Genomic DNA, 24,708 nt, shown 5'->3' on the forward strand with positions numbered 1-24,708 from the left:
AGAATTCGGCTATTTCATAAAAGCCAAAGAGCATAAAAACAGGCCCTTTGGCCCACCATGCATATGCTGACCAACAAACACAATACTACACTAATTCCAATTACCTGCACTTTGTCCATAGCCTGCTGTGCCCCAACATTTGAGGTACTCAGCCTGATTCTTCTTAAATCTTGTAAGATTTCCTGCAACGTCCACGGTCTTAGGCAGCATGTTCCATATCTACCAACCTTTGGACTATATTTTTTTAACCAGGTCTCCTCTAAACTACTTGCTCCTCGCCTGAAACGTATGCCCTCTGAGCTTAAACACATCTGTCATGGGGAAGAAATTCTCATGATGTACTCTGTCTATGCCTTTCGTAATATTATATAACTCAATCAGATCCCTTCTCGGTCTCCTCTGCTCCAAGGGAACAAGTCCATCTTATCCAATCTCTCCTCATAACTGAGACCTTTCATCCCAGACAACATCATGGTGAACCTTATCTACACCCTCTCTAGTGAAATCACATCCTTCCGTTAATACTGGGAATTTCACCATCATAATCCTCTCCAAATAATCCCCAGTCAAATGTAAAGGCTGAGATGACCTTGAAAATTGCCAAAGGATTCATAAATAAACAAATCAAAACCATCACTGACATATGCTAAGTGTTGTGAGTAAATCACCATACATTACCTTTAATTTGGTTACTTATTAAGAAATCCCATAGATAATCAATATTGAAACATTGAATCAAACTATCTTGCACCTAGCAACCAAAATAAGAGTCCTCAAGTAAGCAAATTAAGCCTCACAATCCAACTTGGCTAGTAACAGATAAATGGTGGAACCTGGCCAGAATTTCAACCAATGGTGATCTGTCTCTAGAAGTATCTAGTGCTTGATCCTTGTACAGTGTTGTTCCTTGAAGCTCTGCTAAGGATAAAGTTTGGGTGTTTGATTCTTACACAGATTTTCATCCTTCAGGTTATTATTGATGATTTTTTAAGTTCTTTTATCCAAATTACTGCAAGTCTACATTTTCCTTTCTTATCAGAAGTAGCTTCTTTGTTCCATGTTACGTTTGATTTTGCTGTCTGTTTGGAGAGAGTGAGGACTGCTGGAGATCAGAGTGGAGAGTGTGGTGCTGGAAAAGCACAGCAGGTCAGGCAGCTTCCTAGGAACAGGAGAATCGATTTTTTGGGCATGAGTCCTTCATCAGAAATCATTATGCCTGAAATGTCTGTTTGGAGACCCAACTTTCTGTGATCAACCCCTTATAGTTTTCTGCAGGGCTGTCAGTTGTTTGTGGCAGTAAAGCATCCAGTGTATCAAGCAGGTGTCAGAACAGTTTTATCTATGTAATTTCAAGTCCTCCTTTCCAAGATATGGCTAAATGCTTTTAATCCCTGTATTAGTTTGTCCTGTCTTTAATAGTTTATTCCAGACAATGTTATTGCTGATTCTTTTGAGTGTAACAGTATATCATTGTTGATTCATCTGATCCATGAACAGTCATTAAAGTTCTGAAGTCTATAATATCACAAAAGTGGAGCTCCTTGAGTAAGACAAGTAGTAATAAAATCTTTCCAGAAGGAAAATAGTCCAATACAAAGATTGATGTCACACTGCACACAAACTACTTTTCCAAAAACAAAGAAGCTACTGAAGCCATATGTAGTCACAGGCATGAGTGACAAAATAAAGGTGCAACAGCAGAAAACTAACCTTTGTTTTGATAAAACCACCAAGCCCAACAGTAGAGTTGAACATTGAAGAGTCAGCCAAGGTACTCTTCAACACTCTCAACAAAAGTGCACCAAAGTAACAATTTGAGATCTTCACTGAGTAGTTGTCATCCCAGTCACTCACAGTGTAACTGAATGACTAGAGATACTCACACAACCACAGGAACATTTATACAACTGGAGAAAATATTCCTTCATTGTCAGCAGCCAATCAGGAACATGTACTATAATTTGCACTGACTACAGTGTCAACCCCTGAAGTTTACAGCATCACGGAAATAGAAATGAAATAACAATAATTATCATGGCAATAAACAGCAAGGGAATAACATTCCCCACAAAAGTAATATCACTCTATTGAACAGCCAATGCATATGCATAGCATTAAGAGATGAGTACGACATGTACATAGCATGTACGGAGACTGACTAAAGTAATGATTTATTAATACATGCATAGTTGATAACTTGAATAATAGTGTAAATAGTAATACATAGTAATAAACAAGAATGTTTGACAGAGAAGCAATACTGTACTAATGTGCTTCTAACATGCTGTACTCACAGGACCCTATCATAAGGCACTCAGTATTGACATTCATCTTATAGCCAATTCAATAAAGATGAAGGATAAATAAGTCTAATGAAGTGTGATCTTATTAGATTATATTGTTCCGCATGGCAAAGTTGTGCAGTGGCTCAATAACAAGGACCATGTCTTCATCATGCATTGAGTTAACATCATTACATGCAACTTGGTGAAAGTCCCTCACCAACTGAGTAACCAACACGTTATATTAAATGTGAGAGTCTGTTGCGCTCTGACCCCCAGAATTAAATAAATCAAAGTTTATTGTATTCCTTAAAGGCCATCATTAAGCTTACATAACAGATAACAAAACTATATTCACCAGCTCCCACAGTACCTTGGAGGTTGCACAAGTAATAGATCATAATTGGCCACCATTTGGCTCTTTTAAGGTTATTACTGATAACTTCAGCATCAATGAGATGCCATTGTTAAATTTGCAAGCATCAATGGCATGGTGCAAATTGCTTTTGACCAGTATTTGAACCATAAGCGCATTCATTTTACATGCATACAAATGGATGATGAAAAGGTTACAAATAATATGCAACTGGAGTTTGCCAAAGCCTACGCCATTCATTTGTCCTTTAATTTCCTAGCATCCAGCAAAAAAGCTTTCTTCCATCAAACTGACATCAATTCTGTCCTCCTGGGCATTGCCCAGGTTACATTTCCTTTTTTTTTTATTCATTCATGTAATGTAAGTGGTGCTAGCTAGGCCAACATTTATTACCCATCCCTAGTTGCCCTTGTGGTGGTGAGCTGCCTTCATGAGCTGCTACAGTCCATGTGCTGTAGGTCAATCCACAATGCCCTTAGGCAGGGAATTCCAGGATTTTGACCCAGGAGTGGTGATATATTTCCAAGTCAGAATAGAGAGTGGCTGTGGGGAGAATATGCAAGTGATGTTATTCCCATATATTTGCTGCTCTTGTCCTTTGAAATGGAAGTGGTCATGTGTTTGGAAGGTGCTTTCTAAGGATGTTTGGTGAATTTCTGCAGAGCATCTTGTAGATAGTGTACTCTGCTTCTACTGAACTTTGATGATGGTCGGATTAGATGTGGTGTCAATCAAGCAGGTTGTTTTGTTCTGGATGGTGTAAAGCTTCTTAAGTGTTGTTGGAGCTAACAATCACCCAAGCAAGTGGGGAGTATTCTATCGCACTATTGACTTCTGCCTTGCAAATGTTGGTCAGGATTTGGGCACACAGGGGGCTATTTATTCGCTACAGTATTCCTAGCTTTTGACCTGCTACTGTACTATTTATATGGAAAATCCAGTTGGCTTTCTCATCAATGGTAACCCCAGGATGTTGAATGTGAGGGATTCAGTTTTGGCAACGCCGTTGAATGTTAATAATAGTGGTTAGATTGCCTCTTATTGGTGATCATTACCTATGGTTTCATGGTCATCATCAGACTCTTAATTTCAGATTTTTATTGAATTCAAATCCACCATTGCCTGTAGTGGGATTTGAACCCAGAATCTCAGAACAATATCTGAGTTTCTGCATTAATAGTCTTGCAGTAATGCTACTAAAGAATCTAGAGAATTGCAAGCAATGGCAGGGAATGCAGCTCATGGTGGACGTCACCAGAACTGTGCTGCTCTGTCTGGTCACCAGGTACTCCACACCCCAGAGTCTCCTTTTATCTCTCACTATCCTCATAGCCCATTTCCATCCATTTTCTCCTGTGGAGACTCCCCACATTGAAATTCACCACCATTGTTCTCCATGCTCTTGATATATTACACCTTTATGATGTCCATCCTGATTCTCTACACTCCTATTGGGGGCCATGTTGATGGTCACTGCCATAAGTACTGGCCCTCCATGGTCATTGTCTATTCCATGGACTGTAGTCTGACAGATCTCCTGATCATGCCAAGGCTTCAGGCTGTCTACCGAATCACAGTATAGGGACACCCTCATGGATAGTGGCCTCTCCACTCTTTAATGGTCTGAGGACTAATCTCCACTCATTTTCTATCAAGGCCAATTAGTTTAATTAATGTGCAGTGTGTTTGCTGTACAGGCAGATGGCAAATGCTGGTGTGTTGGATTGATATCTCAGTATACCATTCATAAAGATGCAATCCCATCCCCACCGCACCCCAGACAGAACCTTACTGTCAGGCCGAACAAGCAGCTTGTCTGTGTGTAGGCACAAAAGAGCACACCGATTTGTCAGTATTGATGGTTTTGATTCTGGTTGAAGTGCCAATATTCAAACAGGCATGGCACTGCATGCCCAGGTAGGATAAGACTTGGATGTTGCAAGCATACAAGTAGCTGCGATGTGAGCAAGCACTAAAAGACCAAGCGAGAAGCCCTGAGCTGCAACCTGTTCTCACCCTTGAGATGGGGGTGTGCCTGAATCTGCACTCAAATTATCCTTGCAGAAGCCTTACGCTGCTAATTGCTGGTCATGTTGTAATGCAAACTTGTGTTTCTAAAAGCATTCAGCAAATCGGTTGGACTGGATTGAGACATGATGGCAAATGTCAAATGCCAATGAGGTGTGCCATGGTTAATGCCCTGAGCTGCTGTTTGCAACTGAGCAACAGGGAGGCTCTTTGCAGCCATCAGCGAGACGAAGTTGCCAGTTCTGACTTCCATGTTGAGAGTTCCCAATATCTAGCTTATTCAGCATGTTTGGTAATGTAGAAAGCTCAATATTTATTAGGTGAATTGTGCTGTTAATAAGGCATTTGATAAACTGTAATTCACCCTTACCTGGCAGCTTGCCAACGTCTAGCAAGGAGCTCAGCTGATTGCTTAACAAATGCATAAAAATGGAGTGAGTTGTTCCTGAAACTAAGACAGGCCTTGTGGGCTTCTCATATGATTCTGCCAAAAATAACGCCATAGTCCATGGTCATTTATGCCCTTACAATATTCCGTACTGTATCTCCCATTATAATTACAGGTCGTATAGATTGTAAAATTTCAAGAAAGATCAGAATATAATTTCATGATTCAATTCGCAAATGAATTCTACCACATCCAATACACTTTGTAAAAAAATGTAACTGAAATTTTCAATAGCAATTCCCGTCATCCTTATTATATATAGAGTACTTCACAGCACAAACTTTATCCTCCATCTAGTCCTGCAGGACTCCAGAAGACAGGAAAATAAAGTTCAAATATATTTTTCTCAATGTATTGTGCAGTAGGCTAAATATTTGTGTGGCATATAATTTAAATCTCAAAATATGGATAATATTCCTACAACTCTTTGTAATAAGTTGTCAATAAGTACAAGGTAAAAGTGAAACAATTTTGGTTTCTTCAAACCAGTAGTTTTATTTTCAGTAAAATGGCAATGTTAGACAATTAAAGCAACTGGCTTTTCCTCACAAGCCTAGAAATCGTGGCAGTGTTAGGGTTAAAGTTGGCAACAAATATTCAGTAAATGGACACTAATGTCAACAGTACAGTACATCCATTACAAAATTGCTATCTTAGCTTTTTTAGTGCACACACTAATATATTCAAGACATCTGCCAGCCTATTAGTCTAATTAAAGCTAACAAATTAGGTAGATACGTGTACCACACTGACACATCTTTCATACAAAGCATTAATTTCACCCAAATGGAACAGGCATTACTGGATGCACATTTGACTAAATGCCAGAAATGTCATTTTAAAATGAGGTACTTCTTATTTTATTTTCATATCCTCGGTTTTGTCGTACTAGGGCAGCAATCCAGCTCCATTTCAGCTAGCTGAGAGAAGGAATAGAATAGAATGGAAATTTATTGCCACATATACTTTTACATGAAAAATTGTATGTCATCCCATTATGGCAAAAACATCAAGGACAGAAGTCAAACCTAATAATAAAAAAAAGTAAAATTGAGACAAAGGTCATCACAGTTAAGTTGACAGCTCCTGAGCTCGGGGAAAATCAAGATAGGGACGATGGGATATCCTGAATGTGCAGCCGGGACAAGACCGCCACGCCGGGCCATTGAACACTAGGCCAGAAGCTTCCAGTGAAGAAATCTGCTATGACGGGCTGAGTCCACCACTCCTGGATGAGACCTGCCAGGTCACTGGAATACCTGAACACCGAAGATGAAGAAGACCTCCAAACAGGGACAAGTCCTTCATGCCAAGATAAGACTGCTATGTCAGGAGACCACCACACAAGGAGATCGCCACACACGAAGACTGTGATACAGGAAGACTGCCACTCAAGCAGACTACCACACAAGGAGATTGCCACACAGGCAGACTGCCACACAGGGAGACTGCCACACAGGGAGACTGCCACACAGGGAGATTATGATACAGGGAGACTGCCACATAGGGCGACTGTGATACAGGGAGACTGCCACTCAAGCAGACTGCCACACAAGGAGATTGCCACAAAGGGAAGTGCCACACAGGGAGACTGCCACACAGGGAGACCACCACACAGGGAGACCACCACACAGGGAGATTGCGATACAGGGAGACTGCCACATAGGCGATTGTGATACAGGGAGACTGCCACTCAAGCAGACTGCCACACAAGGAGATTACCACAAAGGAAAGTGGCACACAGGGAGACTGCAACACAGGGAGACCACCACACAAGGAGACTGTCACACAGGGAGACTGCCACACATGGATACCACCACACAAGGAGACCGCCACACAGGGAGACTGTGATACAGAGAGACTGCCACACAAGGAGACTGCCACACAAGGAAATTGCCACACATGGAGACTGACTCACAGGTAGAGGCCACATAAGGAAACTGTCACGTTGGGTGAAGACCACCTTTCTCCTCCTTTAGGGGCCTGGGCCTAGCTGTCGACATGAAACCTCAGCCTAGCCTGTGCGTCCAGGCTGGAGGAGTCACATTCCTTGCTTGTTGCAATGTTATCCAAATAAACGTGCCTTCAAGCCCTGATGAAATGCTATGGTCTGGGTCTATGCATCAGGTCCAGCTGATCATGATAATGTATCTTATGAGACCAAAGAGTATCATGAACTTGTTGCCTACTCTCTCATACCACGAACAGCATTCAGTCCACCAATGTACCAGAACAACGACTGGCATATGCGGACTACTCAAGTTTCCTTTTCCCAATGTGTGTCCCAATGTCTACAACCTGTCCCTTACTATTCAGATGTATACCATATTTACTTCTTGATTTGTTGCCGAACCACTGGATCACCCTCCTAGAGTAGCAAACCATATTACTCCGCCTTCCCCATAATATCTCCTACCTCCATGTAATGTGAACCATCTTCCTTTCTAGTTCCCATCAGACCATAAAAAAGATAAGACATAAAATTAAGTTTCATTTTTCAACAAGTTACATTTTTTTGCAAAATGTGAACTTAATTACAAAATGTTGAAACACAAAATATTGCCAACCTTCTGATTATACCTGCAACAAAATTAATGTAAAATGTTCACAATATTCAATATTCATATATGAATCAAATTGATCATATATTTTATATCATTTAAATCAAACAATATGTTGTAACTACGTAGAAGACCAGGAGAGAGCCAGATTAAGTTCAGAAAAGTTTCATTGTATTACTTACAGTTAATAAGGATGTTATGGAACCGAGACCATAAAATGTTGGAGCAGAAGTTGCATTCAGTCCCCCTGGGGTCTACACTGCCATTCAACAAAATCATAGTTGATTTCATAAGCCTCAATTCTTTATCTGCTTTATCCCCATAAGCTTTGATTTCTTTTCTTGATTATAAATCTATCACAGTCTTGAGCATACAGCTGTGAACAACACAGCCACTATTTCCCTCTGAGGTAAAGAATTCTGCAGAATAACTATTCTCTGAGAGAAAATAATGTTCATGTCTGTCTGAAACATGTGACTCCTTATTCTGAAACTATATTTTCTGGTCTTAGACTTTTCCAGGATGGGAAGCAACCTCTTTGCATCTAACTTGTCAAGGTCCCAAAGGACTCTTTATAACATGCACTTTAAAGTACACTGCAGTTACCAAAAAAATGTGCCTACATTCTGATTAAAGTTGGTGGCAAATGTGCAATAATGGGCAGTAATACAAGAATTGTAGCAGCCATTACAAAATTGCTCCTAAAGGTTTTTAATACAAATACATTACAGTAGGGATTGCCACGTGGCTCCACATTTAGTCATTTTGTGACTGGTCTTACTCTGGTACCTACCTTGTCAGGTATTCCTTAGATTTCTTAGCGTCCACACATTGATTGGTCTCATTCTTGAACGTATCCTACGACTGGGCATTCGTCTTTGGGAAGTGAATTCCAAACACTCACAGCCCTCATGTCAGTCCTAAATAGCTGAAACAGTATTGTGTAATCATTGTATATAAAAGGAAGCAAATCAATATTTGTTTCTCGAAAAGTCCTCATGAGTTTTCCTTTTACGGCAATCACTTTTATCATCTTTATTTGAGGTGGAATAAGGGATAGCACCAGCGAGACCAGTTCTTTCATAGAGCCGCAGCAATTATGCATTTATACTGAAAATAATGGGAATACAGAGCAGGTCTGTCAGCATCCGTGCAGAGAGTCATGAATCATGCAAATACCAAGGACAGAAACAAAGCAAATATACACGAAAAAGACTGTCACGACAGTCGTAATTACACAACAGATCTTGAAGAAGCATCGATGATATGGACCAACCTTCTGCAGCAAACCCATTATAGACCATCACCTACCGCATAGCCCACAACTTTACAGGACAACAGTGAGGAATCAGAGATGAGGGATTGGCATCTGTAAGAGTAATGCAACAAGACTCCAGAATGTGTCGGAGTCTAATTTAGCTGCCTTGTTACATTGAAACCAATAACTATTAAGCACACGGCGTATTCTAAATCACATGGCGTGTGATTAATTTTCTCCGCTGCCTGGTATATAAATGCTGCCAGTTTGCGTTAACCTGGTGCTGTGTTTGAATAGAGTATGTGGCAATCAACTGGTGAAAAGAATAAGTGTGGTCCCACTCTGCGGGGGTTCACTGACAGCTTGCTGACATTCATGGTGGAGTTTTTTCGGGAAGCTAGCCGGCACATTGTAGTCAACTTCTACCCTAGTTTCCAGATCTAATTGAAATAGACAATAACGCTGCGAACGGAAACACAACTCCGTTTTCAGACTGATAATTTAGATTCCCACCAGATCCACTCAAAAGAAAAGCTGCATCTAACGCCATCAACTGCAAAATAATTACATTTGGATGAAAAAATTGCAGCGTTCACACTGACGGAGGTGGGGTCAACTTCGTAATCAGTTTTCGTGCATCAGAGTCGAGCTAGCCTCTGTGCTGGAAATAAATACTGCTGCTACATAATAATTTTGGATAATACGTTGTGAAAGAGTATAGTTGCACTGTCCACTCTTTTGGAATTATGAAGTTGGAAGTTTTACAAGGAATCCCTCATGTGAAGCCGGGTGGCAGGGTCCGTGTAGAGGGGGCGGATTAAGGAGGAGCTGGACTTCCTTAAAAGGCTTTCCTTTGACATCCAGAAGAAACCCCGAGAACAGTCGTTTCAAGCAGGAGCTTCAATTTCACAACATCTTCAACTATAAACAAATCACAAGATCGTTTTTACTGACTTGATGGAGGCACTCGGCATGGAAGATGAAAATAATCAAATGCAGGAAACCTATGGAGAGGTAAGAGAAGCACTTTTTTCAACGCATTCCCGGCAGTTGCAGCAGACAAAACCAACACAGTTATTAAACCGTGATAATGAACTGAAATAAAAGTTTACGGAGAAAAACTTAGTCTGTTACCTTAGAATTGAATACTTTCCCCACTGTTAATCTACACTTTCGAGATAAATAAAATGCAAAGCAATGAGTAATATGATAGAATGCCTGTTTTTTTGATCAACAGCATTGAAATGGTCACAATATTCGCCTGTCTATTTTTTAAAACAAACTGCAGTTCCTTGTTTAAAACGTGCATACAATTGTGTAGAAAATAAATTTACTATTATTCATGAATTAATTATTCAGCTATTGAGTCACTTTGCGCATCGCTTTTTATAGATGGTTGATGTGGAAGATAAAAGAGCGTTGGTTTGCGACGACAGCACAACAGAAGGAGAGAAAAGCAACCTTTCATCAGCCAGCTTCAATGTAATAAACTCTATCATAGGCTCCGGGATCATTGGTAAACACGCGTGTTATTTATTTTAGTTCTATATTCATGAAAATGCATTCATCCAAGTAGTTGACAACCAACCGAGTTTCGCTTTGCCAGGAGTCAATCATCGGAACTAGGAGTTTAATGCTCAGCAAACAATGCCTCGGAAATTCCAAAATCAATCATTTATACCATGCCGTTATTTTAAAAGTCCAAATGCTTTGAAATAGGCTTTGAGGTTTCAATGGATTAATGCGAAGAGACAAGATGGGAAGTCATGTGATCATCTAAGCAACAGATTTTAAAATCCCATGGCATACGAGGAACATTGTATGCCATGGGATTTTTGCCCTTGTTTCAAGTCATGAATCATGCAAATGCCTAGGACAGAAACAAAGCAATACACACAAAAAGACTGCCCTTGATTAAACAATGAAGTATTGATGATATGGATGAAAGGTAGAATAAATTTGTTAGCTAAATTAAAATCGCAAGGGAAAATTAATTACTCAGTAAGAATAGTGAGAAATGGCAATTTTAGCTAAATGGTAGAATTTCAGTCAAAATAGCTGAGAAACTGAGGTGTGAATGATGTATACTGTTCTTGATTTATCTTCAAATTGGAGCTCCAGCAGGACGAGTAAGTTCATTTCCAAGCATTTTTTAAAACCGTTTTTTAAAATTTTTTGACAAGCAGCTAAGAGTCCCTGGCTTTAATAATGGAGGCAGAGGTTTGGAGAAGCAAGGAAGCTGTATTAGATCATAATACTGGCTAGGCCTCACTTGCGGAAAGGTGTTTAATTTTGGGTACCACACCTTAGGACAAAAGTACCCAAGATGCAAGCGGAAGCTTGTTTTTCTAACACAAATATAGTTTGGAATAAGTGCTGAAAAGAACAAATGCAATTGTAAACTTTAAGCAAAAACTGAGTTAATACTTGAAAGGAAAGAACTTACAAGCTTCCAGTGAGAAAGCGCTGGTATGGAAGTTCATTGGAAAGTTCTACCAAAGTGCAGGAATGGGAATGATGGGTAATATGGTATGCAATACCATTTTAAGCTATCACAGGTATGTCCATTAGAAATGTTTTAAAATCTATCCAAATATTGGCTTTTCCTTTTAACCATGCAAATCTTATTTTATCAAGTGTATTGTCCAATTTCCTTCAGAAATGTACTTCAAAATTAGTAAGTATCAAAATGAATACTGGTTCCTAAGCAATTCTTGGGGCAAACCATTATGTCCTTCTCTCCATTTTTGGTGGAAAGCTAAATATATGATCAATTTGATAGGTTATGTTTGTCTTCCAATTTCTGTTATTGTTCAGATTACTGTTGAGAGAATGTTTCACCAATTCATAAGTGTTTAAATCTCAGGGGTATGTGGGAATTTGGATTTAAGGACAAAATCAGATCAGCATCATCATCAGAATATTATTAGGTAGGAAGATCTAGGATTTTAACCCAAAAACAGGAAAGAATGCTGATACTTGGCCAAGTCAGGGTGGTGAATGTTTTGGAGGTAATGCTCTTCACATGCTACTTTTGTTCTTGTTGTGAAATTTGTGATTTCATATGACCTGCCATCGTGCATTGTATAGGCAAGGTATGCTGTAACTGTGATGTACTCAATTAGAGGGAAAATACTTGAATTCCTGCATGGGATGTCAATTAGACAGAGTGTTTTCATCTGTATGGCATCAAGTTGCTTGAGTATTATTGCAACTACAGTTATCCAGGCAAGTAAAAATAACACTCACCAGTCTAAGTGTTATGCTCACCTGCTCCTGATTGGTTTTGTTGGACCTTTTTTAAAAAAAATTGCTCAGGAGATGTAGAAATTGCTAGCTTGGCCAGTATTTATTTTCAATCCCTAATCACCAATGAGGTGGTGGTTAGTTGCTTTGAGTACCTGCTGTTATGTGCTGTAGCTTTATTCAGTGCTGCAGGATTTGACCCAGCTGATTGGCTGGCTGCATTCTCAGGTGGAACTGCTTCCTAAATAAGAGTGGACAAATTTTAAAATATGAATTACCTACAATTAATTGCTCCCATCTTTAACTGCTAGGGACAGCATCAAGATTAGGCAGGCTCCCCACCTCCCGTGAATTTTAGTAAGGGGTGTTATGGATTACGATGCCCTGCAAAATTCAGTTTACAATTTTTGTATTGTAAGCAGTAGAGAGGCTTTAGAATGGCAGGAAGCAATCACACAATGTCCCATTTTTATTTGCTGTAGTTGTAATGTTGTTTAAGTAGCTGAATTTATTGAATTAATGTATTATTTTTTTTTCTCTCTCAGTCACTTTCTCTGGCATCTACTCATGTTGAAAATTGACCAGGTATGATCTGGTCACAAACAGCAGGCCATGTCCAATTTGGCCATTTACTGTCCCATCAATTTATTTATTGAAGTTCATTGATACCCAAAATGTTTATGGAGGCAATTCAATGGTGGTGATGCCATTAACTATCAAGGGTGTTTGTTGGCTCTGTCTCTTATCGGTGATGATTGTTGTCTAACTGTTGTATGGAATTAACTTTTCAGCTTGAGTCTGGATAGGTCAGGTTTTGTTGTGTGGGTATGGACTGCGTCAATACATGAAGTAAATAGCATTATTCCTGCTCCATATCGCAGAGATGATCATTGATGAAACAGTAGATAATTATTGTGCTTAAGCCACAGTCTTGAGGAAATCCTGCAATGTGCCTTGGGTCAGGGATATTTGGGTCCAGATTAGAGTGGTGCTGGAAAAGCAAAGCAGGTCAGGCAGCATCCGAGGAGCAGGAAAATCGACGTTTCGGGCAAAAGCCCTTCATCAAGAACGAAAGGCTTTCGCACAGGGATATTTGGTATTCAGTAATAATACTTACTGTTTTTGTTCCTTTGTACCTGGTACAAGTCTAGAAAGTGGTACATTTTTGCATTGACTCACAATTAGTTTATGACAGCTACTGGTGTCACATTCATTTACATGTTGGTTTGATGTTAATGACAGTCCTGCATATCTTACCTCTGGTATTCAGTTCTTGTGTTAACATTTGGACCAAAGCATAGTACGTTCTGGTGTTGTGTGATTTTTGTAGAACCAAAACTGTGTATTAATACCAAAAAAAGAGAAAATGCTGGAAAATCTCAGCAAGTCTGGCAGCATCTGTAAGGAGAGAAAAGAGCTGACATTTCAAGTCTAACTGACCCTTTGTGTATTAAAAACTAGATTGTTGGCAAAAATAAAGTCATCATAGTCCTAGAGGACCATAGTGCTGCTCTTTTATTTGAGAGGTTATTGGGAAATGCACTTAATTGCATTGCTGATGACTCTTCCCGTTATATAGTTGGGAATAAATGGGTTGATGGGATATTAATTGGCCAAGTTGGATGTGTCCTGTTGTTTGTGACCAGATTTTACCTTGTCAATTTTCAACATGAGTAGATCCCAGAGAAAGTAACTGAGAAAAAAAGATAATTAATTTAATTATTCAAGTTGAAAATGAGTGAGAATGCTTGAATTTTGCCTTTAGGTTAATATGCTGAGTTGCACCATCACTGAGTATGTGGATATTCACAAAGCCGTCTTCTGTGAGTTGCTTAATTGTTCAACTCTATTCACCACTGAATGTGACAAACTTGCAGAGCTTTGATTGGATCGCTTTCCTATAGCATTGCAGAGCTCAGCCTTTCGCATTTTATTTCCCAGATTATAGATTATTCTTGAGCACTTTGTTTCAGTACTTCTTATTTAGTTAAAATCAAATTATTCAGGAAATTTTGATGTTTGAAGTTGAATATGGTCAGTCAAGGGTTAATTTCTACCAATAGAATCAAATAGGTCATTAAAAGCTAATGGAAAATGATAACAGATTTAAATGAAAAATGGTTGTGCTCTGAAGCCACCTGCCTCACAAACATATTCAGGATATTAGTTATTAGTCATTTGGTATTGAGTTGTCAATTCACCGCAGTATTTATGAAGAGTGTATATCGGTGTATTATTGTTTTTGCTCATCCTAATCAAAACATGATTAATATTATACATTCAAGTTGGATTTTGTTCATTCCTACAATTGTCTGAGGCCCCTTATCTTTGGAAATTTCCCTCTCTTCTGCATTCATATTGGTTAAGTAATCTGTGAAGAGTTACTATACATTACATTCTTGCAAGAACTTGCCTCAAAACATAAGCACATTCTAAATTGAGACCAGGTGTCATGAACTTCAATGCATTTACAATTTGTGGGTGGCACAGTGGTCAGCACTGCTGCCTTGCAGTGCCAGAGACCCGGGTTCAATTCCTGCCTCAGGCGACTCTCTATGTGGAGCTTGCACATTCTCCCCGTGTCTGCGTGGGTTTCCTCCGGGTGCTCAGTTTCCTCCCACAATCAGGTTAGGTGAATTGGCCATGCTAAATTGCCCCTAGTGTTAGGTGAAGGGGTAAATGTAGGAGAATGGGTCTGGGTGGGTAATGCTTTGGCGGGTCGGTGTGGACTTGTTGGGCTGAAGGGCATGCATCCACACTGTAAGTAATCTAATTTGTCAAGATATATAATTTGCAATGCTTGCCTATCCTCCGTTTCACCCAGCCCTTTATTTTTCTTAATGTTACATTGGCCTGAGTACAGTGATAAGTTAGAGTCAAGAGTCATAGAGATATACAGCACAGAAACAGATCCTTCAGTCCAACTTGTTCATGCCAATCAGATATCGTATCCTGATCTAATCCAGATGTAAGCACTTGCACTTCTGTAACTTGTTAAAACAACAACTGCTTTATATATTTCCTTTAAGCACCGCATGGGATATGTAGCTGATTAGGTGAGAAGGGATATTGACGAGGATTACATGGTCTGCTCTGTCAGACTGCAGGTAAATTAGAAAGGAAGAGCAGAAATGGTGCATTGTGGTCAAATAAAATACGTGGCTTTTATGACATTGAATACAGTTTTTTTTGTTGTGTTGGGTAAGAAACCTGACTACATACATTCAAATAGTGTTGTGGGAAAGGTGGGCACAGATTTATGATATAACCATATGTTCAAAGACTTTGGGTTAGAAAGGGAGATTGAATATATGTTAAGGTTAGGTTTTTAGGAAGAAGTGTGTGATGGTCATAGATATAAAAGTGATGGGGACTGTGCCCAAGGACAGGCAACCATTTATAATGTGAGTTTGCATGGATTCCAGCAAGAGATGTTGGGTGCTCAGCAGTTTAGTGTAAACAGGCGAAGAACAAGTAATGGATCTTATGAATAAGACACAATGGTTCATAAGAGAGAAACTAGAGAATAATGCATGTTCTGACTAGGGTGGGGGAAATATTGAAATAAATTTGGTTTGGCGGCCAAGAACAAGGACTGAACGTATGCTAGAAGCTACTGAACAGGTCATCTTAAGCTTCATGAGAAGACTTGTATCAGCACTCTGCATTTGTTGGAAGTGAGGGTGGAGGAAGAAAGCACATGGATTTTCAAAGATAGCCAGAGAAAAGAAGCTAAGGATTACCGTTTTTATACTGGGTAATATAATAATAATGGGACATGATGGGAGATACTTGGGGATAGGGGTACTGGTGATGTCACTAGATTAGCAATTGCTGCTTGAATCCCACCATGGCAGATGGTGAAATGAGAATTCAATAACTAAATCTGGAAATAAAAGCTAGACTTATGGTTATCATTGCTGTAAAAACCCATCTGGCTCAGTAATGCTTTTTAGAGAAGGAAATCTGCTGGCCCATGTATGACTCAGGCCCCACAGATAAACTCCTTGAAATGGCCTAGCAATCCACTCAATTGTTTCAAACCACTTTGAAATCAAAAGAAATGAAGGAAGATGAATGCATCACTTGAGGTAGGCAGTGGAAATTACATCAGCAAACCCAGTCTTGACAAGTCAGTAAAGTTCTCCTTGGGTAAGTGTCAAAATTGGGACAGCTTTCCCACAGACTAGTCAAGCATCAGCCTACCATAGTCATATTCATGGAATCACACAGCAATGTCACAGAGACACCATCCCCACTGGCCCAAAAGATCCAGCAGAGCTGGAAGCACAGTGGTGTACAATCAGGCAGCAGTTGTCTTTGACATCTTCAATTTTGATTCTGGACCCCATGATATCTCATGGCATCAGGTTGACCATGGACAAGGAAACCTGCTGTTTATCACTTACCACGCACCACCCTTGGTGGATAAAACAGTACTCCTTCATTTTGAACACTAATTGGAAGAAGCATTTAGGATGCAAAGAACACATGATGTATTCTGAGTGAGAACTTTAATAGCCATTACCACTTGGTAGCACCACTACTGATTGAAATGGCCAAGTCCTAAAAAATATACCTACTAGACCAGATCGATGGCAGACCATGAGGGAACAAATAAGAGAAAAACGTACTTGACCCTGTCCTCAGCAGTCCATTTATTGCAGCTGCATCTGTCCATGATGAAATTGCTCGAGAATTGAGCACGGTATAGTCCTCATGGACACAGGTCTCATCTTTACATTGAGGATGCCCTCCATCATATTCCTATCACCATGCTAAATGGGATAGATTTTGAACAGATCAAGCAAATCAGAATTGGGATTCCAGGAGGCACAGTGGTTAATCACAATCTATAACCTCATAATCAGGCATGTCCCCCACACAATCATTACTGTCAAGGGATAGGAGCAATTGTTTAAAGGAGAATGCTGGATCTCAAAGCTACCAGATCACATCAAAGTTTTGCACACCTGCAAATCAGCTGTGGATAGTGTTGGGCAGTCAAACAAATAACAGGAGGAAGAGGATCCACAAACATCCCCATTCTCAGTGATGGGTACGCCCAGCACATCAGTGCAAAAGAAAAAGCTGAAGCATTTGCAAACATCTTCAGTTAGAAGTGCCGATGGATGCAATTACTTCATCATCACTTTTTCCTTCGGTTGCCATCATCCCAGATGCAAATCTTCAGCCAATTTGATTCACTCCAATGACATCAAGAAACAACTGAAAGTACTGTGTACAGCAAAGGCACTGGGCCCTAACAACATTCTGGCAATAGTGCTGATTACTTCTGTCCAGAACTAGCTGGACCTGTAATCCAGGCACTCTAGTAATAGCTCCAGCAAAAGGAAGAGACAATGGCCTAGTGGTATTATTGCTAGACTGTTAACCTCAGAGACCCAGGTAATGTTCTGGGAACCTGCCACAGTAGATGGTGAAATTTGAATATGATACAAATCTGGAATTAAGAGTCTAATGAGGACCATGAACCCATTGTCAATTGTTGGGGGAAAACAAATCTGGTTCATTAATAGCCTTTAGGAAAGGAAACTGTCATGCATACCTGGTTTGGCTTACATGAGACTCCAGACTCACAGCAATGTGATTGATTCTTACCAGTCTTCTGGGCAATTAGGGATGGACAATAAATGCTGGCCTGGCTAATGACACCCACACCCTGTGAATGAATAAAAGCAGGGCTACAGTTTGGGTTCCATGAGGGCCACTTAGCTCCTGACCTCATTTCAATTTCGGTCCAAAAATGGACAAAAGAATTGACCTCCAGAAGTGAAGTTAGAGTAACTACCCTTGACCATCAAGGCAGCATCTGACCATGCATGGCATCAAGGATCCCTCGCCAAACCAGAGTCAATGAGAATCGGAGAAAACTCCCCGTTAGTTGGGGCATACCTGGCACTAGGAAAGTGGTTGTGCTTCTTGTGAGTTAATTATCTCAGTCACTGGATATCTCTGCAGGAGTTTCTCAAGGTATTGTATTGGGTTCAACTATCATCTGCTCTTTATCAATGACCTTTGCTCCATCATAAGGACAGAAGGGAGCATGTTAATTGATGATCATGCAATGCTCAACACCATTTGTGGTGACTCCAATACTGAAGAAGCCCGTGCCTGTATGCAATATTACCTGGACAAGTGAGAATCCAATTATTTCCTCTTAGCATTATATGACATTTATATTACTGAATTGGTTGAAACTATCAACAGGAAGATAAGCAAAATGGCAGCGGAGTAGAACACCTGACAGGAGCTAGTCCATTCCAACCAATTTACTTCTTCCTCTTACTTCTTTACTTACTTTTTTTTCTTTTAGTTCTTTAGGTTTTTCTCTTTGCTCTACTTAACTTAAGCTGGTAGTCAGCCGAATTGTGGCTTCACTGATGTCCGGAGTGGTACCAGAGCGCGGCTGTGCAGCAAGGTGGCTGACATGGCAACAGAGCATGGCAGCAGCTGGGATCGAGAGCGAACCCAGCTCAAAAACGCTGAATGTTCGCCTGTGTTTTTGTTTTTGCTATTATTTACTTAGTTATGCTACTTAACTCTGTGATCTGCCTGTGTTGCTCACAAGACAAAACTTTTCAATGTGCCTTGGTACACGTGACAATAAATTCAATTCAATTAATGGAACTCAACTCTAAGCAGGATAAAGCAGCTGCCTGATTAACACTCCATCCTCCATCTTTAACATTTACTCCCTTCACTACCAATGCACCATGGCAGCTGTCTATACTACTTAAATAATGCACTGCAGCAACTCACCTTGAGATTCTTTTGACACCTTTCACATCTAGGAATTACACCACCTAGAAAGGCAAAAATAGTAGACACATAAGAACATCATTTGCAAGTTCCCCTCCAAGCCACAGATCATCTGGACACCAAACTATGTTGCCACTCTTTTACTGTATGGGATCAAACTCCTGGAACCTCTTTGCAAATAGCACTGTGAGCATACCTACACCCTATGGAGTGCATTGTTTAAAGAAATCTTCTCACCACCACCTTTTCATGGACAATAATAGTTGGACTATTAATTGTATCACAACCAGCAATAACCATATCTTCTGAATGAATAAAAGTAAAGGGTGGCACAGTGGTTAGCACTGCTGCCTCACAGCACAGGATCCCAGGTTTGATTCCAGCCTTGGGTGACTATCTGTGTGGAGTTTGCACATTCTTCCCAACGTCTGCATGGGTTTCCTCCCACAGTCCAAAGATGTGCAGGTTAGGGGAATTGGCCATGTTAAACTGCCCGTAGTGTTAGGTGCATTAGTCAGAGGGAAATGGGTCTGGATGGATTACTCTTCGGAGGGTTGGTGTGGACTGGTTGGGCTGAAGGGCCTATTTTCACACTGTAAGGAATCTAATCTAATCTAAAGTGATCCTGCTGTTGTGACAGCTTTCACAGAGAAAAGTAGGATTGAATAATGCATGATGTTCTCCAGATAGCTTTGACAGTGAATGGAAAAAGCACTTTGTTCCCATGAAAGATAAGCAACAATTCCAAGGAGAGCAAATCAGGTGGGACAGAATGTAGGTTTTACTGGGAACAATGACATTAAAGCTAATGATGAGAGTGTAATCGAGTAGGAGGTTAGCTGCAGAAATATTGTGGGTGACTAGAGGTTATTTGTAAGTGTTGTTGTAATTGAAATTGGAATTGGGAAGAGACAAAAGAGACATTAGATTACTTACAGTGTGGAAACAAGCCCTTCGGCCCAACAAGTCCACACCGACCCGCTGAAGCGCAACCCACCCATACCCCTACATTTACCCCTTACCTAACACTACGGGCAATTTAGCATGGCCAATTCACCTGACACGCACATCTTTGGACTGTGGGAGGAAACCGGAGCACCCGGAGGAAACCCACGCAGACACGGGGAGAACGTGCAAACTCCACACAGTCAATCGCCTGAGTCGGGAATTGAACCCGGGTCTCAGGCGCTGTGAGACAGCAGTGCTAACCACTGTGCCACTGTGCCGCCCACTAACATGACATCACCCTTGCCCAATTTTGTTTATAATGAATTGTATTTAACTGTTTGAGTTGATATAAGTTAACATATTTTAATTTGCCTTATTTAATTATAATTGTGAGTTAAACAAACTTGCATTGAACTTCAAAATGGGAGGAAAAGAGCACTAAAACATCCTTTGTTGCATTATTGTGCGTTTTACATTGAAAGAAGATTGACAGCATGTTTATTTTTGGCCTCTTGGCTCCAGTACATTAATAACATGACGTGAATAGAGAAAAGGGATAGTAATTTGTAATACTTTGGCTTCTGTGGAAGGCATTAGCTACTGCTTGACCTACAGAGTAATAGTAGCATTTTCTAATTTTGTTCCAGATTTCCAGCAAATACAGTCTATTACATTTTTGTTTAAATAACTAATGACTCCTTTCTAGTGTTTCATTCTAAAATGGCAGCCTACAATAACTGAATAAACTAATGTTCAATTTTGTGTCCTGACATGCAGCCATAAATCTCTGGTGTACTCAGGAGCTTTCCATCTCATAATTACATTGGGTATTTTGAAATCCTTTCTTCATTTATAAGCAATCCTTCATGCCCACTTCAGCATTCTTCTATAAAGCAAAAATGCTGACTCAATCTGCATTGCAAGCAATTTTATTAAGTAAGTTACCAAAGAGAAGTTATATTGGCTGCCTTGCACAATTCAGTTTGTAATTCAAATGAAAATAGTTTTACAGATGTAGTTTTTTTTTAAATCCAAAGATGATGGGTGGAATTTTTGAACTTTCATTGAGTATTATGAGTGAGATTCTGACAGTTTGGTCCACCATGACTGGGAGGCAGTTCTCATGTTATCTTCCACTCCTCACCTCATTAACTACACAACCTGACTCTTCAGTATCCTTCTTGTGCAACTGCATGATAGGAGAGTTGAAAGTGTTCATCACTGCTAGCATCTTTTGGAATTTTAGCTGTTGGCACCAAGTTCAAAGCCCAACTGCACATCACTTAAAATGCAGCAAGTCACAAATTGCCACTTATAATGTAGTGCTGGACAATTATAGCACAGAAAGCAAAGCTTACAACCCATTTCTCTGTTAGGACTTGTACATTTTAGCGAATGGGATAGTGGAGAAGAGGCCTGTCCCTTTTTCCACAGGTGACCACACCACCAGATCCAGCCAACCTGGACACAGATGTGGGAGGTATTAACCTCCTTGCTACAGTGCTCCAATTCAGACAACATTCTGGCCTATCTCTCTGCATCCTCACAATGCAATCAATTCTTCCTATACTATGGGGACAAGAACACCACACCATACACCAGTTGTGGCCTCACCAAAGTTTTGTATAGTTCTAACATATCCTCTCGTCTCTTATAATCAATTCCACAATCCATAAATGTATGAATCCTGTATGGCCTTAACTACTTTATTAACCTGCCTTGCTGCCTTCAATTGTATGCGGACAAGCACCCCAATATCCTTCTGTTCATCCAAGCTTCATGCAGTCCTGCCATTCATTGAGTGCTCCTTTGTCTTGTTACTTCTTCCAAAGTGCATCTCCTCACAGTTTTCAAGGTTAAATTCCATCTGCCCATCTCACCAGCCAGTCAATACTTTTTTGTAACCGAAAATATTCTTCTTCACTGTTGACCATCTGGCCAATTTTCATGCCATGCTGCTTCTTAAGTGGTGTGCAGTTGGGCTTTGAACTTGGTGCCAACTGCATAAATTCCAGAAGGTGCTGGCAGTGATTAACACTTTCACCTCTCCTGCTATGCATTTGCACACTAAAGATGCTCAAGAGTCAGATTGTACAGTTAATGAGGTAAAGAGTGGAAGATAGCTTGAGAAATGTCTCAAAGTTGTGATGAGCCTCTATAAGGTCACCCCTCAGCCTCCGACACTCCAGGGAAAACAGCCTTAGCCTATTCAGCTTCTCCCTATAGCTCAAATCCTCCAACCCTGGCAACATCCTTGTAAATCTTTTCCTTTCAAGTTTCACAACATCTTTCCAATCAGTAGGAGACCAGAACTGCTTGCAATATTCCAACTGTGGCCTAACCAATGTCCTGTACAGCCGCAACATGACCTCCCAACTCCTATACTCAGTTCTCTGACCAATAAAGGAAAGCATAGCAAAAGCCTTCTTCACTATGCTTTCATTTCTACCTGCGACTCCACTTTCAAGGAGCTATGAACCTGTGATTAGATTAGATTACTTACAGTGTGGAAACAGGCCCTTCGGCCCAACAATTCAATACCGACCCGCCGAAGCGCAACCCACCCATACCCCTACATTTGCCCCTTTACCTAACACTATGGGCAATTTAGCATGGCCAATTCACCTGACCTGCACATCTTTGGACTGTGGGAGGAAACCCACGCAGACACAGGGAGAATGTGCAAACTCCACACAGTCAGTAGCCTGAGTCAGGAACTGAACCTGGGTCTCTGGCGCTGTGAGGCAGCAGTGCTAACCACTGTGTCACCATGCCACCCTAGGTGCACTCCAAGGTCTCTTTGTTCAGCAACACCTTACCATTAAGTGTATAAGTCTTGCAAAGATTTGCTTTCCCAAAATGCATCACCTGTCTTTTATCTAAATTAAACTCCATCTGCCACTTCTTAACCCATTGGCCCAACTGATCAAGATCCCGTTGTAATCTGAGGTAACCTTCTTCGCTGTCCACTACACCTTCCACTCCTTTCTATCCCCACCTCATTCCCCAATCATCAGCATAAATACCACCATTACCTAGGTTGCTTTCAGTTCTGATAAAAGATCACTGGACTTGCAACGTTTCTTTTTTTCTCTCTCTTTGTAGATGCTGCCAAATCTGTTTTTCTTTAAAAGCTAACTCCCCCTTTTGTCCCAAAGCCCTGCAAGCTTTCTCCTTCAATTACTTAAGCAATTATTTTTAAAAGTTGTAAAAGTTGTTTTTGAAGCTGCTTTCCACTGACCTTTGAGGCAATATATTCCATGTCGAACATATGGTAATTCATACATTTTATGTTTTTTTTATTCCTTATGTTTCCTCATGCTATTTAACCAACTACCTTGAAATCTGCGTGATTACTGGCTTACATTTCAATGCTTTGCTGAGCTTTGAGCATCAGTAGCAAGGCCAACATCTTTTGCCCAAGCCATGTCTTTGAGGGGATACAGTCCATGTGGTTCCCATGCCACTGTTAAAAATGGGTTTCATAGGATTTGGACAATGAAGAAATGACAGTACTATTTTCAAAAAGTAATTCATGGGTTGTTGCATCGCTGGCTGGGCCAGCATTTAATGCCATCCCTAATTACCCAGAGGGCAGTAAAAATCAACTGCATTTCTCTGGGTCTGGTAGACCAGACCAGGTAAAGATGGTGGCTTCCTTCCCTTCAGGATATTAGTGAACCAGATAGATTTTTCCGACAGTTGATAATGGTTTCAAGGTCAGACTCTTAATTCCAGATTTTTTTCTGCCATGATAGGATTCAGAATGGTGTATGACATGTAAGAAAATTTGCAAATAGTGGTATTCACAAGCACCTGCTTTTCTATGTTCTTCTAGGTGTAGAAGTTAGAGGTTTGAAAAGTGCTGATGAACGAACTTTGACCAATTGCTGCAATGCATTTTTTAGATGGTTTACACAGTAGCCAATGTGTGGAAGAAAGAATGTTTAAGGTATTCGATGAGATGTCGAAGCTGATTTCCTTTGCTTGGATGACGTTGGGCTTCTCAAATGTTGTTGTCTATTGTTGTCACTCGTGACTAATGCCTTGAAAATGGTGAACAGATTTTGGCGAGGTGTGAGATAGGCACAAGATATCTAGCCTACATAGCTACAGCATGTATAGGTCAGGTCTTTTTAAGAATCTGGTCAATGGTGATCCCTGGGTTGTTGATGGTGGAGGATTCAGCCTTTGTCATTTTGCTCAGCATGGTTACATTCTCTCTTGTTGTAAATGGTCATTGTGCACAAGTGTAACTTATCACTTCTCAGCCCAAGCCCAAATGCTGTCCAGGCATTGATATATACAGATAAAGTCTACATCCATCATTGTAAATAGTTTTCCCTTATTTAATTTCTAAAAGCCTTTCTTGATTTTGAAAACATCCATCTAATTTCACCCGAACCTTCTATGTTGTACAGTGAATAATCATAGTTTCTTTAGTCATATTGGAGCTTTTGATTCCTGGCAAGTCTGCATCTTCTATAAAGTCTTTACATTTGACTTAAAAATGTGGTAGCCTGGGATTGGTCATTTGACTCCAACAAAGGCATGAACAGCATTTAGTACAGTATTTCAGGAGAACATATTTGCTTTTGCACTTTTTACTTCTGTTTATAAATTCAAGGATTTCAACCTCCTGAACTTGTCCTCCCACCTTCCAAAATGTGTGAACATATACCGAGCCATGTTGTTCCTGCATGCCTTTTAAAATTGTGCTGCATTGTTTACAATGTTGTCTATGCTCATTCTTCCAACAAATGAATCACTTCACATTT

General features: G+C 40.3%; 1 protein-coding gene across 1 annotated transcript in view; it reads left to right on the plus strand.

Annotated features, from left to right (window-relative positions):
• The first annotated feature begins 10,393 nt into the window (after positions 1 to 10,393).
• slc38a11 (solute carrier family 38 member 11) overlaps positions 10,394 to 24,708 on the plus strand; it is an 87,087-nt gene continuing 72,772 nt past the window's right edge. The window contains exon 1 of the mRNA XM_060827756.1: positions 10,394 to 10,469. The gene's annotated coding sequence lies outside the window, so the exon portion shown is untranslated. The remainder of the gene's footprint in view (positions 10,470 to 24,708) is intronic.

Source organism: Hemiscyllium ocellatum, chromosome 7 (assembly GCF_020745735.1).
Source record: "Hemiscyllium ocellatum isolate sHemOce1 chromosome 7, sHemOce1.pat.X.cur, whole genome shotgun sequence".
Taxonomy (NCBI): Eukaryota; Metazoa; Chordata; class Chondrichthyes; order Orectolobiformes; family Hemiscylliidae; genus Hemiscyllium; species Hemiscyllium ocellatum.